The sequence below is a fragment of the Etheostoma spectabile genome, chromosome 11 (assembly GCF_008692095.1).
Source record: "Etheostoma spectabile isolate EspeVRDwgs_2016 chromosome 11, UIUC_Espe_1.0, whole genome shotgun sequence".
NCBI classification, from domain to species: domain Eukaryota; kingdom Metazoa; phylum Chordata; class Actinopteri; order Perciformes; family Percidae; genus Etheostoma; species Etheostoma spectabile.
Window position 1 is genome coordinate 16,763,673 of NC_045743.1, and position 15,203 is coordinate 16,778,875.

The 15,203-nt window shown below is 43.9% G+C and overlaps 1 long non-coding RNA gene across 1 annotated transcript; it reads left to right on the forward strand.

Annotated features, from left to right (window-relative positions):
- The first annotated feature begins 1,763 nt into the window (after positions 1-1,763).
- Positions 1,764-11,502, forward strand: LOC116698379 (uncharacterized). Its single transcript, XR_004334203.1, has 3 exons — positions 1,764-1,808; positions 11,125-11,257; positions 11,423-11,502. It is a non-coding gene; the product is annotated as an uncharacterized LOC116698379 (long non-coding RNA).
- Positions 11,503-15,203: the final 3,701 nt, after the last annotated feature.

Genomic DNA, 15,203 nt, shown 5'->3' on the forward strand with positions numbered 1-15,203 from the left:
TCACTATACTTTTACTTGTACTTGAGTAGATTTGTGAAGAAGAAACTGTACTCTTACTCCGCTACATTAGGCTACTAGGAGCTCGTTACTTTTCTTTTTACCTCTTTGGTATTCTACGCGTCATTGTTTTTACCCCCGCGTACGTCTCATTTTAATGTTTTATTTTGACAGAGAGACAGTCTTCCGCTTAAGGCTCTACCACGTGACTGTGTTCCACCAATCAAACGGCGGTGTGCAGACACGTGACCATACTCGTTCTCAGCGGCGGGACCATAGACTGTATATATCTATGGGCGTAACGTGTTACCTTACAGTCGTAGCAAAACAAAGAATGTCGCCAAGGCCAAGGCAACACAGACGTGGAGGAACCATAGACCGTTAATATACAGTATATATATCAATATATATACGGTCTATGGGAGGAACCCCCCGGCCTCATAGTGAAAGCATGGTTACCTTAGGAAAAGTGCGAAACAGCAGCTACATCATGCGGCGTCTTCAGTGTCGACCAAAACAAACGGACATGTGAGCGTTCAACAACTCAACATCTAACCTGAGGAGACGTAGCGGTAGTTTTAGTTTTTGCTGTGGAGAGGTGGATCTTTGTCTTTTAGGTTACATTATGTTTTGCACATGCAGTATCCATCCAAATTTAACGTGACAAGTCTCTCACTTAAGCTATTTTGTAATTAATAAATTAATTTTAATTTATTTTATTGATTGGATGAACAATAGTTTGCCTAAATATGATTATTTTGTATTTTTGTCTGTCTGATTGATGCTTGTGTTAAGAAATAAATCAGACGTTACTCAACAGTTACTCACTACTTGAGTAGTGAGTAAGTACTTTTTTACTCTTACTCAAGTAATTATTTGGATGACTACTTTTACTTTAACTCGAGTCATATTATTCTGAAGTAACAGTACTTTTACTTGAGTAAAAGTTTTGGCTACTCTACCCACCTCTGATGGTAAGGGACAGACAAAAATCTGGAGGGCATAGTTGCTATCTTATAAACTAATGTTTATTAGACCTAGCCTGGCTCCGCCCTCCTACATACTTACGCTCAATGTTCATTTTCCTTCAGTACTCCATCCAGGTTTGCGGTATATTTACGTTTTTTTTTCTGTAAATAAAATATAAATATTTGGCGGTCCAATCAAAGAACAGAGTGAGTGGCTGAGAACGTTGAGGTTCGCTAACCTTCATTGACTTCCGTACTAATGGTGGCGGAGAAAGATGCGAGTGAAGCCATTCGGTCCGTTGTGGCAATATCCAAAAGTTAAAACTTGAGCAAGAACAATTGTTGCTGAGTTTTTTTTTGTCGGTCATGATGTTGTGGCCCTCCTCCCCATGGGGAAACGTCTTATTTTCCCAGCTTGCTCTGTTAGTGGTGAAGGAGTTGGCTAACGCTAGCGAGGCTAAGCCGACCTTACAACCAAACGATAGAGATTGGTTATGGCAGATCCAAAAGTTTTAAACTTCAACAGAGTACCCACTGTACAAATGATATGTACCAAAGTCTGGTAGGACCAGGCTATATTAGAGCAACATATATTAAAATCAGCTTAATTACAAAAGTAATCAAACTTTTAATGCATGCAGTTTAAAAAGAAGTCAAATGGATGTACGTTATTTAAAAATGAAAAGAGAAAGTCTCAATGCCACAGACGCTGCAGTTGTATGTGAGCAAACTGGTTGAATCTGTGTGTAGATTATTTATATGTGACATATACTGCCAGAGCACAGTCTAAAGTCAAATTGTGTTCATTTGGTTGTACGGTAAGGATTGCCCAGCGGTCTAAAAGTAAGTGTTAAAATTCTTTGTCATTTCTGTGGACATTTGAGCTTTTTCATACTTGTAAAACAATATCATTGTGTTACAATGATTAAAGAAAGTCATACTAAGGAAAACCACCCAGAAAATGAGAACAACAAATTGTGTTGTGCTAAAAGTGTGGAGTCATTGGAGAAAAGTAACTGGTGTTGTGCTATTCATCATTACGCCATCAAAGCCTATTTTAGACTTAGACTTCTCTTTATTAATCCTTTTGGAATGACTCCCGCTAGGAAATTGAAAGTTCCAGCAGCAGTTTTAGCAAGAAAAAAGAAATAAAAAATAGATAAAAAAGACAGTGTAAAGACAACAAAATAACAATAATAATAATAACAACAATAAAAACATTCGTCAAATAAACAAAGAAAAGACCATGAATTATTATTAAAGTGTCAGTGTTGAGTCCAGTGTTAAAGTGATAAAGTGACCAGGTGTGAATTTAAGTCCAGGTGTGCATGTATGTATGTATGTATGTATGTATGTATGTATGTATGTGTACTGTATGTATGTATGTATATATGTATGTATGCATGTATGTATTGTCCTCTCTGCCCTATTTCCTTCTCACCCCTAGTGAGGAGTTTTACAGTCTGATGGCATGAGGGACAAAAGAGTCCTTGAGTCTGTTGGTCCGGCACTTGGGAAGGAGCAGCCTTCCACTGAACCGGCTCCTCTGGGTGCTGATGACGGTGTGCAGGGGGTGGCTGGCATTGTCAGTAATGTCCAGCAGTTTGTCCAATGTCCTCCTCTCTGCCACCGTCACCAGTGAGTCCAGCTTCATGCCGACCACAGAGCCGGCCCGCCTGATCAGTTTATCCAGCCTGTGGGTGTCCTTCTTTGATATGCTTTTATGTTCCTTGTATATTTATATCATGCTTTGATGTTGAAAAACCATCTCAAAACAACAATCATGTTGCTAAATTATTATCTTTCCCTCTCTGTCTGACACTCTCATGTCTCACCAAATGCAGAATTGTATGTTAAAGGTCCAATATGTAAGATATTTACTGTATTATATAAATAAATGACCACAATATGTCATCAGACATTAAGGAAACATGCTTAGTTGAAATACTATCTACTCTTGATTGACATGATACATACATACGTACATCGCAAGACTTGGGGTCTCTCCAGAGTCTTCAATTTTGCGGTATTTTTTTTGCTCATTTCGGGTTTGTTTGTGCAGAACAGTTGTGCCTTTACATCGTACACCCGACGTGAGCTTTTGGATATTGGTTTGCGAATTTCCGACAGTTTTATTGGCAACCTTCAACTACTACCTGAGATTGGCAGAAGACCCGAGGCTATGAACTCTGCCCAGCCAGGCGGAAGTGCTCGCTGGCGGCGTCGAGATTGTAAACAAAGGCGGGGGAAGCGCGGAGGACTAAGAGCTAAGCTAAAGCTAACACCACACCGGCTCTCTTTACCCAGCATTTTCCTTGCCAATTTACGGTCGCTGTTGAACAAAATGGAGGAGCTCCGACTCAACATTACATACAGCAAGAGACTTTTGAACTGTAATGTCCTAATCTTCACAGAAATATGGTTAAACTGCGGAATACCGGACAATTCTATTGCCACACATTCCGGGGCGGATAGAACACTAGTGAGTTTCTCATGGTTAAATGTAGACCGTTCTATCTACCACAGGAGTTCACTTCCACTCTTGTCACTGTAGCCTATATTCCCCCAGATGCTGATGCCAAGTTTGCAATGAAAGAACTTCACGCAGCCATCAGTAAACAACAGACTGTTCACCCGGAAGCTGCGTTTATTGTTGCAGGTGATTTTAATCATTCAAACTTAAATTCAGTGCTACCAAAATTTCACCAGCATGTTTCCTGTCACACCAGAGGAAGCAAAACTTTAGACCACGTTTATACAAACATGGCTGGAGCTTACGTCGCAACACCCCTCCCCCACCTGGGACAGTCAGATCACCTTCCTTTGTTCCTCACCCCCAAATATGCACCTCTCATCAATCGCATGAAGCCATCAGTGAAGACCATCAAGGTATGGCCTGCGGGAGCAGATTTATCACTTCAGGAAAGGTTTCTACACACAGACTGGAGTATGTTTGCTTCTCAAGCCATCAGTGGCTCTCACACGGACATTGACTGCTACACCTCCTCTGTACTTGATTATATTAATACCACCATTGTCAATGTTAAAACCCAGAAGCAGATCACCACATACCCAAATCAGAAGCCATGGATGAACAGGAAAGTGTGTTTCCTATTGAAGACACGCAATACTGCCTTCAGATCAAGAGATGCACAAGCCTATAGCACATCCAGAGCAAATCTGAAAAGGGGCATCAAAGAGGCCAAGCACTGCTACAAGCTTAAGATAGAGGGACACTTTTCCAACGCTGACCCTCAACGCATGTGGCAAGGCATTCAGGCCATCAGTGACTATAAATCCACTCACTCCATCCCCGCAGCCACTGATGTTAACTTCCTGAACGAGCTGAATGACTTTTATGCTAATCCTCAGCCGACCACCCGCCAATCACAATCTCCTCCACAGATGTCAGCAATGCACTGAGCAGGATCAGCACGCACAAGGCTGCTGGACCAGATAACATCCCTGGACGCGTACTCAGGGCATGTGCGGAGCAGCTCGCTGGGGTTTTTACAGACATTTTCAACCTGTCTCTTGTCCAAGCAGCTGTGCCAACATGCTTTAAATGCACTTCCATTGTGCCAGTGCCAAAACACTCCAGCCCGAAGTGCCTTAACAACTACCGCCCTGTAGCACTCACACCCATCGTATTGAAGTGCTTTGAGCGGCTGGTCCTGGCACACCTAAAACACTCGCTACCATCCACTTTGGACTCACACCAGTTTACCTACCATAGCAATAGGAGCACAGAGGATGCAGTTTCCATGGCACTGTACTCTGTGCTCAAGCTCCTGGCCACATGATTCACTGAAAATAACCAGCTCCTCAACACCACCAAAACGAAGGAGCTCATCGAGGACTTCAGAAAAGAGTCTAGAGGCACGCACGACACCATCCACATCAATGGAATGGCTGTTGAGCGTTTCTCCAGTTTCAAGTTTCTGGGGATCCACATCTCAGCAGACATGTCCTGGTCAACCAACACCTCCTCCCTGGTCAAGAAGGCTCACCAGCCCCTTTTCTTCTTGAGGACACTGAGGAAGAATCAGCTTTCCTTGACTATCCTGGTGAACTTCTATTGCTGTGCAATAGAAAGCATCCTGACCAACTGTGCAACAGTGTGTTATGGGAGCTGTTCTGTTGCAGAACGCAAGACACTGCAGCAGGTGGTGAAAACCGCCCAGCTCATCACTGTGACTCCACTACCCGCCATCGAGCACATCCAGAGGAAACGCTATCTGCATCGAGCTCGCAGCATCCTTAAGGAATCCTCTCACCCAGCCCACATACTGTTTTCTCTAGTGCCCTCCGGCAGGCGTTTCAGGTGCCTCCGGACCAGGACCAGCAGACTAAAGAACAGTTTTTTCCCCAGTTTTTATTATTGAACTCTAATCCTCATTGATCCCACTCCCCTCAAATACTGATAGACTCTCCTCTCCCTCCTCACACCTGCCTCCATTTTGTTATCTGCAATACTATAATGTTCACCTGCACTGCTGACTGTTATTATAGTAACAACTGTTTATATCTGCAACTTGCACTACTTACCTTGACTGATATTTCAATTTGCACTGCAGACTGTTTATTTACAGTACTAATTGTTTACATATACATCTGCAATACTGTACTTTAACTGTAATATGCAATTACTTTCCACTGCACTTTAATTCGGACAGCTTCTGCCCAAACTTTTTTTGTACTACCATAAATCATTGTTATACTGCTCATTTTAGCCTAACTTATTATATTTATCGATCTGTAAAAATTCTGTTTGTAGTAATAGCCATCTGTATATATATTCATTGTTGTGGTTCTGCTGCCTTTTGTGTACCCTTCTCCCTTTTCCCTGTGTGTGTGTCTGTCTGTGTTGTCTGTCATCCATCCATCGAGGAACTAGGTCTAGAGGCGTGGCCGCTAATTATCCATCCGTCTATCTGCACAGCTGCATCCCATCATCATCATCACCCATCACCGCTGTATATAAACCCGGGCTGACCACCTCTTCAGCGCCAGTTTGTTACATACCCCTACGTGGTAACTAGGCCAGTCATTTAGTGAACGTTGCTTGTAAGACGTTATTATTTGTCTAACTTTGTTTTCTGTGACAGATTTCGTGTTCCGTCGCAATTCTGTGCAGCTTCCCCAGACGCACTCCGTTTGGACTAACATCTAATCATTCACCACCTCCTGTATTTCGTCTGTTTATGGATTAAACCTTTTTTGTTACACTTTTTATTGTCTCCTTGTTGTTCTGTGTCCGGGTCCAACTGAACCCCATCAGAACAAACTGGCCAAATGGACCCAGTGGAAACACCACAGGATACTAGCGAGGAGGGCGCACCAGCGGGCTATCCACTCCCAGGGTGTCTTTGTCAACAGACTTACCGAGCAAGTAGATAAACTATCTGCCTCTCTCTCTCTCCCTCAACCTTGGTACAATCCATCCATCGTCGTCCCCGGTTGGGGCGGGGTTCTTCTTTGTGGAGAAAAAAGAAAAGTCTCTGCGCCCTTGTATTGACTATCAGGGGCTCAATAACATCACCGTTAAAAACAAATGTCCCCGGCCACTGATCAATTCAACCTTTGAGCCACTACAAGGCGCCGTGGTTTTTACCAAACTGGATTTAAGGAATGCGTATCACCTCGTTTGTGTCAGGGAAGGTGACGAATGGAACACCGTCTTCAATACACTTCTGGGGCACTTTGAGTAGCTTGTTATGCCGTTTGGACTTACCAACGCTCCGGCAGTCTTCCAGGCTCAGGTTAACGACATTTTGAGGGATTTTTTGAATCGTTTTGTGGTGGTTCACCTCCATGACATTTTTTATTTATCCTTTATTTAACCAGGTAATACCCATTGAGATTAAAAATCTCTTTTGCAAGGGAGACCTGGCCAAGATAGGCATCAAAATTACATCACATCATTACATACATACAAAGACCAGGGCTGCCAACTTTTCCCAAAACCTTGGAGTGAGATTTGGGGGGGCAACCCATATTTTGCCACGTACAAAGCAATTTTTTGGGGTCTTTATCCTTCAGGGTTTAAATTGTGATTTGTGATATGTGGGGGGGTGGGGTTCTCCCTAGGGGGGTCTGGGGGTATGCCCCCCCAGGAAAAAAAATAGAAAAATAAACCATTAAAGGGCACTTTCTGGAGAGTTTTTTTGCAAAAAAATGGAGAAATCAAGTCTTACATGATATGTGCAAAACTGTAGGGTTAAGAACCTTTGCATTGTTGTAGTATCAACAGGTATTACGGCATTCAGCATTTATATTATATACATTATTAACTTCTTATGATATAAGAACTGACCCAGACAACGTGCCAAACATAATGAACCACATGAAGAGACAGTAGCAAATCTCATCAACAGCTGAGAAGATTTGGGTCTGTGGGGAACAGGTCCAGGGGTCCCTGGTGTTGGGACAAGGGACCCAAGTTAAATTAATGTTGAGGATCAACTAAGACCACTGAAATTCTAAAGAATAAGAACCACTGATCTACATAAATTCTTATCCTTTAACCTTTGTGCCAAGGTTCAGTAATGTTTGGCCCTCATCCTCTGGGCCCCACTTACTGGATTTACTTTTTGGGGAAAAAAAGACTATTTGTTCATTTCATAAAACATCAAATTAATTATTTACAGTTACATTTAGAGATGCACCGAGGTTAGAGAAGCACAATAGTGGCCCAATGTTGCAGTATAGTATATATAGTATAGTGTATATATGTAGTATAGTATAGTATATATAGTATAGTATATATAGTATAGCTCAGATGTGTTTCACCAGATTTCTGCCCATGTTTACAACTTTGTGCACATTCAAAATATAACTCCTCCCATCTCTGTTGGCCGAGATTTGGAGAGTTGTAATATAGTCTGCTGTGCATGTCATTGCTCCGCTGATATGGTGGATCTCATTCAGACCGTCTGACAGACACAGACGCCCATTTGGGTCTCTGACAAAGTTTAGAGGAGGCTGTACGCTGCGCATTATCGGAGGACTACACGGATGCAACGCGTCACTGTCCACAGCAGAGCAGGTCCACTAACATGAACTGAAGTTGCTACGCTACCAGCCGCGCTGCTCACCTCTGTTACAGAGAGAGTGGACACGAAGCGACGGACGGGTCTGTGATACTCAGAGCTCATACCTAAAGCCGGGGAAATGGGATGGATCGTAAAAAAATGTTCTCAGTTTGCGACAATTCGAAACTTTCACAGACAGGGAGCGCTCTTGAACCCCCTCACAGTCTCTGAAAGCACAACTAGTGGCTAAACAGATAAATCTATAGATAAACTCATCTATCAGAAATTTGACCGACCGGGCTGACACTTCAGCGTGAGAAATCGGGGGTGTGGCGTGTGAGCGTGTGAAACCAGTCAAATGCGTGTGTCTCACGGCCAATGCGTGAGAGTTGGCAGCCCTGAAGACACACACATGAAAACCAAATATGCACTTTCAATAAAATCTCAATTAAAACATTGACATGTGAGGGAGTCCAACTCAAAGCTTCTCATTTTCAGCTTAAAAATACTCAAAGGAACCAATTTACTGCCTTCCTTGTTTACTCCTCCTCTCTCTCCAAGCATGTGTCTCATGTCCAGCAGGTACTCGAACGCTTTTTAGAGAACCGACTGTATATGAAGGCTGAGAAATGCTCCTTCCACCAGCACTCGGTCCCGTTCTTGGGTTTCGTTATCGAGAGTGGACAGGTCGCAGCTGACCCGGAGAAGATCAGAGCTGTCACCGACCCACACCTACAACACGTAAGCAGCTGCAGCGCTTTCTGGGTTTTGCTAATTTTTATCATAGGTTAATACGGGATTTTAGTCGTGTAGCGGTCCTTCTGACTAAGCTCACGCCCCCTAAGGTCCCATGTGGCCTTGGATTTTGTTACGGACTTGCCCCACTCTGAAGGTAATGACACTATACTTACCATTGTGGACAGGTTCTCTAAATCTGTCCACTATATTGCATTACCAAAAGTACCTACAGCCAGTGAAATGGCTGACCTTGTTGTCCAACATGTTTTCCGTCCCCATGGAAAACCTGTGGATATTGTTACTGATCGAGGCCCACAATTTATTTCCAGAGTGTGGAAGGATTTTTGTTCCTCCCTAGGAGCGACCGTCAGCCTCTCATCTGGGTTCCATCCACAGTCAAACGGACAAACAAAAAGGGCTGACCAGGACCTGGAAGCTGCGCTCCGTTGCGTGGCTGCCCAAGAACCTGCCGCCTGGGCGTCTCACCTGCCGTGAGTGGAATATGCACACAATTCTCTTACCACCTCAGCCACCGGTCTCTCACCCTTTGAGGTGGCCTTGGGGTACCATCCTCTACTATTTCCTGCCCAGGAGAAGGAACTGGCTGTGCCGTCCATGCAAGAGCTCCTGCGTCGCTGTCACCAGGTTTGGACCACGGCTAGTGAGGCCCTGCTTCGGACCACGGAGCGGACCAAGGCGGTGGCAGACAGGCACAGGTCCCCGGCTCCCCAGTTCCGGCCTGGCCATGAGGTCTGGCTGTCTTCCCGCAACGTGCCTCTGCGTACTGAGTCGCGGAGTCCCATCATCATCATCACCCATCACCACTGTATATAAACCCGGGCTGACCACCTCTTCAGCGCCAGTTTGTTACATACCCCTACGTGGTAACTAGGCCAGTCATTTAGTGAACGTTGCTTGTAAGACTTTATTATTTGTCTAACTTTGTTTTCTGTGACAGACTTCCTGTTCAGTCGCAACTCTGTGCAGCTTCCCCAGACGCGCTCCGTTTGGACTTCCATCTAATCATTCACCACCTCTTGTACTTCGTCTGTTTCTGGAGTGAACCTTTTTTGTTACACTTTTTATTGTCTCCTGGTTGTTCTGTGTCCGGGTCCAACTGAAACCCCAACATTTATAGTATTCACCTGTAACCTCTGTTATAGTAACAACCATCTGTATGTTATGTTCATTGTACATATCTGTAAACGTTATATTTATAGTAATATCCACATGTATATTATATTCAGTATATATCCAGCTGTAAATCTTGTTCACAATACTAGTTATCTATATGTTGTATTCATAGGACAAATCTATCTGTAAAAATTCTGTTTATAATAGTATTCATTTTTAATATTTATTCACTACTTATCCATGTCCTGCACTTATGGAACCATTGTATATCCTGCACTGCTGTTGCACTTCTGGTTAGACCTAAACTGCATTTCGTTGCATTGTACCTGTACCTGTGTAATGACAATAAAGTTCACTACACAATCACAATCACAATCTAATCTAATCTTACTACAACACTAAAGCCAGTATGTGGCATACCCTCTGGTTGTTAAGGATGTAGTAGGACCCGGACACCGAACGACCACAAGAGGGAGTGATGTAACTCAAAAACGGGATTTATTCTGAAGCCAGAATAATCAACACAAGACAAAAACATACAAAATCCAGACACGGAGGGTGATGTGGGAGATGAGGGAGATGAGGGAGATCCAAGACAAACGCCGAGAGGGAACAGGAACGCTGTGGCAGAAACACAAGTGAGTACAAGAGCAAGGCAACGGAATACCAAACAGCTGTAGTACAAGACCAGTTACCACGTGAAAGTAGGTAACGAACTGGCGCCGAAGAGGTGGTCGGCCCAGGTTTAAGTACAGATGGAATGGTGATGATGATGATGCTCAGCTGTGTAGGAGTGGTGATGATGATGATGCTCAGCTGTGTAGTCAGACGGAGGAGGGGGTGAGTGGAAACTCCTCTCATGGGACCGGATAGGAGTGCCCTCTGGCGGCCGATGAAAACACAGACAGACAAACAGGAAAAACAACAACAAGGAAGACAGCGGACCCATAACACTGGTATGGTCTGACACTGATGATTTTAGATTTATTGGAAATCCCAAAAACAACGTAAGAGCTGGTTACAAAAACACACAAACACAAACAATAAATGCGTTAGCTACCTTACTTATAGATTCAGAGCATTAGCATAGTTTAGTACTAGCTCACAAGTCCAGCATTAGCCTGTTATTATTATTTTAAAGTTGGACTGCAGTAACCTTTTTAAATTAATAGCTGTCAGCATTACGTATTGCACCTTTAATAAAATGCTGCAATCAGTAGAATGCAAAATAACCAAGTTTTGTTTCAAACAAGGCCAATGCACCCTCCATCTATCTCTGTTGCATCAGGAATCATGAGAAAACCGAGAGACACACTATGGAGAAGCATGGTTGTGCTACTGGGCATTGGTTTCATCTGGTGTCTATGTTTGACATATTACTTCCTGGTCTGTATCCTCCTTTCTTCCTTCATTCCCCTAATATAATCATCAGTTATTTTAGGGTCACAGTGTTTGCCTTATACACACATCTGCTTACAACCACAATAGAAATTAAATACCTTATCTTACCAGCTTTTTGAAGTGTGTCTTGTCTGTCTAAACTTGTTTTAGAGCAATGCGGAACAGGAGGGCATCAGCTTGACCGGTCACAACAGACTGAGGCAGCCGATAAAAACAGCCAGGTCTGAAGAGGGAGCCCAGTGATAATGGGATAAGTCATGCAGAAAAAAAGAGCGTGTAGGAAAATAAGCTCAACGTGCAACACACTCTCTCTTTTTAATATAGCCATTGAACAATGAAGCAAATGTGGTATTATGATGGAGAATGGTGAATAGAGAATGATTAGGCTGCTATCTTTTAAAATTGCACATTGTAGACATTGGGAACATTTGTTCAATCATTCAGTCACAGTAGCGGTGACTAAGAAAGACCATTTAAATGGGTGCTATTTACTGGAAGGGAATTTATCTCAGGGGCGTAAAATTGAGGGTGGAATTGAAGTAACAGTGAGTAAAAAGTGGTGAATTTCTTCTACCCTCTTGAAATAAACTGTAGTATCCTTAGGAATTGTTTAGAGATTTCTTGTCAATGGCCATCACAACCTTTGCTCCCTCTCCCCGACTTTTTTGCTCATCTCTGTTTGTCTCTCCTTTTTCTTACTTCCTCTTTATATTCCTAGAAATAATGGAGAATATAATATTTCTGCATGCAAATACACGTTTATTATGTCACAGCTCTCAGCTAATATATCAATTTCAGTGAAGTGGCACTACATTGAATTAAAATAGGAATTCCCTGGTAATATTTGCTAACAGATTATTTCATGAGAATAAATTGTATAATATGGCTGATTGCCTCAACAGCTCTTTTCATATGCAAATCTCTTAATAACACACATTCAAAACAGAGGGATACTTAGGACTACTCAAACTAACACTACAAACTCTGTCAGTCTCTCCGCTACCTCCCTTGAAGGACTACAAGGAAGAACAACAGTCCCTTCAGATTTAAATGGAGGCAGAAAAAGAGAAAGGACAGCTGAGGGATGAGGTGCTGAAGGAGCTGAGTTCTGATAAGCTCTGTGGCTTACATGAAGAAACACCTAAAGCTACAGGCAGAGAAGGAGGAGAAGAAAGTCCAACAAGGCAAATCTAAAACAAATTACCCTCATGGTCAGTATGTGGGGTCAAAATAAACTACAGTACACATGTTCATCATGTTTTGGTGGGTTTACGACAGCATGATAGCATATGAAGGATTGAGTAAAACTAAACTACAGTGCCCATATTCACCATCATGTGAACATGATGTGGCTCACTGGTGTGTTTTTAACAGTATATGGACAACAATGTTGCTTCATGCAGAGGAACTGGCTACAAAGACAATACAGATGCTTTCATTTCGCGCAGGAATGGGCTTTGGTAAAACCAAACTAACCATTTATATACCAGACATCACACAACAGGACAAACAAATCGAGTAAGAGAGTGGTAGATCAGCAGCTCCCGCGAGAGGTAAAATTACTGTTTTTGTCATAGGAATCTGGTGGCTTTGACGATAGTCTATTTAACTATCAGTTTTCCGTGATAAAGTTCTGACGAACAGGTCAAGCAGTGATAATGAGCTATGCCTAAATATACAGTAAATGAAACAGTAAAGGCCAAAAGTTTGGAAACACCTTCTCATTCAATGCATTTCCTTTATTTTCATGACTATTTGCATTGTAGATCATCACTGAAGGCATCCAAACTATGAATGCGAAATGCAAAATAACTGAAAACATGTCTTGTATTCTAGTTTCTTCAAAGTAGCCACCCTTTGCTTTTTTGAGTGTGCTGCAAACCCTTGGTGTTCTCTCAATGAGCTTCATGAGGTAGTCACCTGAAATGGTTTTCACTTCACAGGTGTGCCTCTGTCAGGGTTAATTAGTGTAATTTCTTGCCTTATTAATGGGGTTGGGACCATCCGTTGTGTTGTGCAGAAGTCAGGTTGATACACAGCTGACAGCCCTATTGGACAACTGTTACAATTCATATTATGGCAAGAACCAATCAGCTAAAGAGAAACAAGTGGCCATCATTACTTAAGAAATGAAGGTCAGTCAGTCTGGAAAATTGCAAAAACTTTTTCCACTACTGGGGCATCGGCCTTTTGTTTCTCTGGTACCTGTCCTGTATTTGACTGAATTTTTTGACTACCGCGACCTCGGCCTTCGGGTCTCTGGGACCCGTCCTGTATTTGACTGAATTTTTCCACTACCGTGGCATCGGCCTACGGGTCTAAGCCTTCGGGTCTCTGGGACCCGTCCTGCATTCGACTGTATTTCACTTCCTCCGCGGCCTCGGTCATCGAGTCTCTGGGTCGGTACTCAAGACTGCTGCAGTTTTTCTTCTTCCTCCGTCTTCTGCTTCCCATTTCCATTTGTTAACACACGTTCATAGGGTCGATCCAGCTTCCGCCATTTACGGACTCAAGTCGTGGGTGGCCTGCGACGCCGGCTCCAGCTACATGTAGAACAAGCAGCTCTACACGGGCAAGTCCGTGACCGGCGCACCCGAGAAGAATCTGGGCTCCTATGTGTTGCTGGACGTGACCAAGGGCCTGAGGGGCCCACGCAACGCTCGCCACCAAGGCCCGTGCGGCCTTCTCATCCAAGTTCACCATTAAGCCCACTGACGCTCTCGTGTCCTACGTGCTCAAGAGGAACAGGAACTTGGTGCTGCTGAGCATGCTGCACACAGGGAATGTGTGGGTCAGCGTGGGCAGGCCAGCCAAACCCGACATCACCCTCCACTACAGCCGCACCAAGGGTGGCGTGGGCAACCTGGACAAGTGTCCGCCTACAACGCCTTTGGGAAGGGCGCTTGTTACTCCACTCGAGAGTCAACGGCATCTGCCTCGCACGGAGGCCTCCGCTGCGCTTGTCGAGGGTCCGCGGAGGCGGCTAGGTCTGCAGCTGCAGAAGCTGGCGTATGGCGCCGACGGTGGCTACGAGGGTGCCGAAGCTCACCCGAGAGCACATACAGTGCCCGGCAAGAGGAAGAGGTGTTAGCTCTGTCCAAAACTCCACAGACCTCAAAACACACACCTTGTGATGCATCTGCGGGAGCTGCAAGCAGGGCTACTGCGCTGAATGTGTGATATCTCTTGGGTCACAGGTAACGGCGGCAGATTGAATTTGACATTTAAGCCTTTAATTTTAAAATCCTAAATTAGAATTCTGCGATATTACCTGAGTGACACACTGGATGTGTCTTGTCTCACGCAGAGTTGGAATGAAGCTGGCTTAACAAAAGGATTCATTTTTAGAATAGCCTGAAAAAGAGTAAAATATGGCTTTAACAGCCTGAAAAAGATTTCAAATATAGCTTTACTTGAACACTTAAGCCATTAATTTTTAAATCTTAAATCAGAATGCTCAGATATTACCTGAGAGACACATTGGAAATGTGTTGTCTCACCCAGACTTGGAATGAAGCTGGCTTAACAGCTTTGCATTAGCCTGAACAAGAGTAAAATATGGCAATATAGCATTGCTTTTAAGCCCTTAATTTGAAAATACGATATTAGAATGCTGCGCTATTACCTGAGAGACACACTTTATATTTAATGTCTCTGCCAGACGTGGAATGAAGCTGGATTAACAGGAAGATCCCGTTTTACAGTGCCCATGGAGGGGCGCACAAAGAAGCCCATGAGTGGGCACACAAGGGGGCGCACGTGGAAGTGGGGAACACGAGAAGCACAAGGAAGCCCACGGGGGGGGGGGGGGGGGGGGGCGCACAAGGAAGCCCATGGAGGGCCACGGCTGGCTCGTACGGGACAGGCATAGGGACAGATCGGAGAGACACAGACACAGAGGAGACAGACTGAGACGGGACGGACGGAGAAA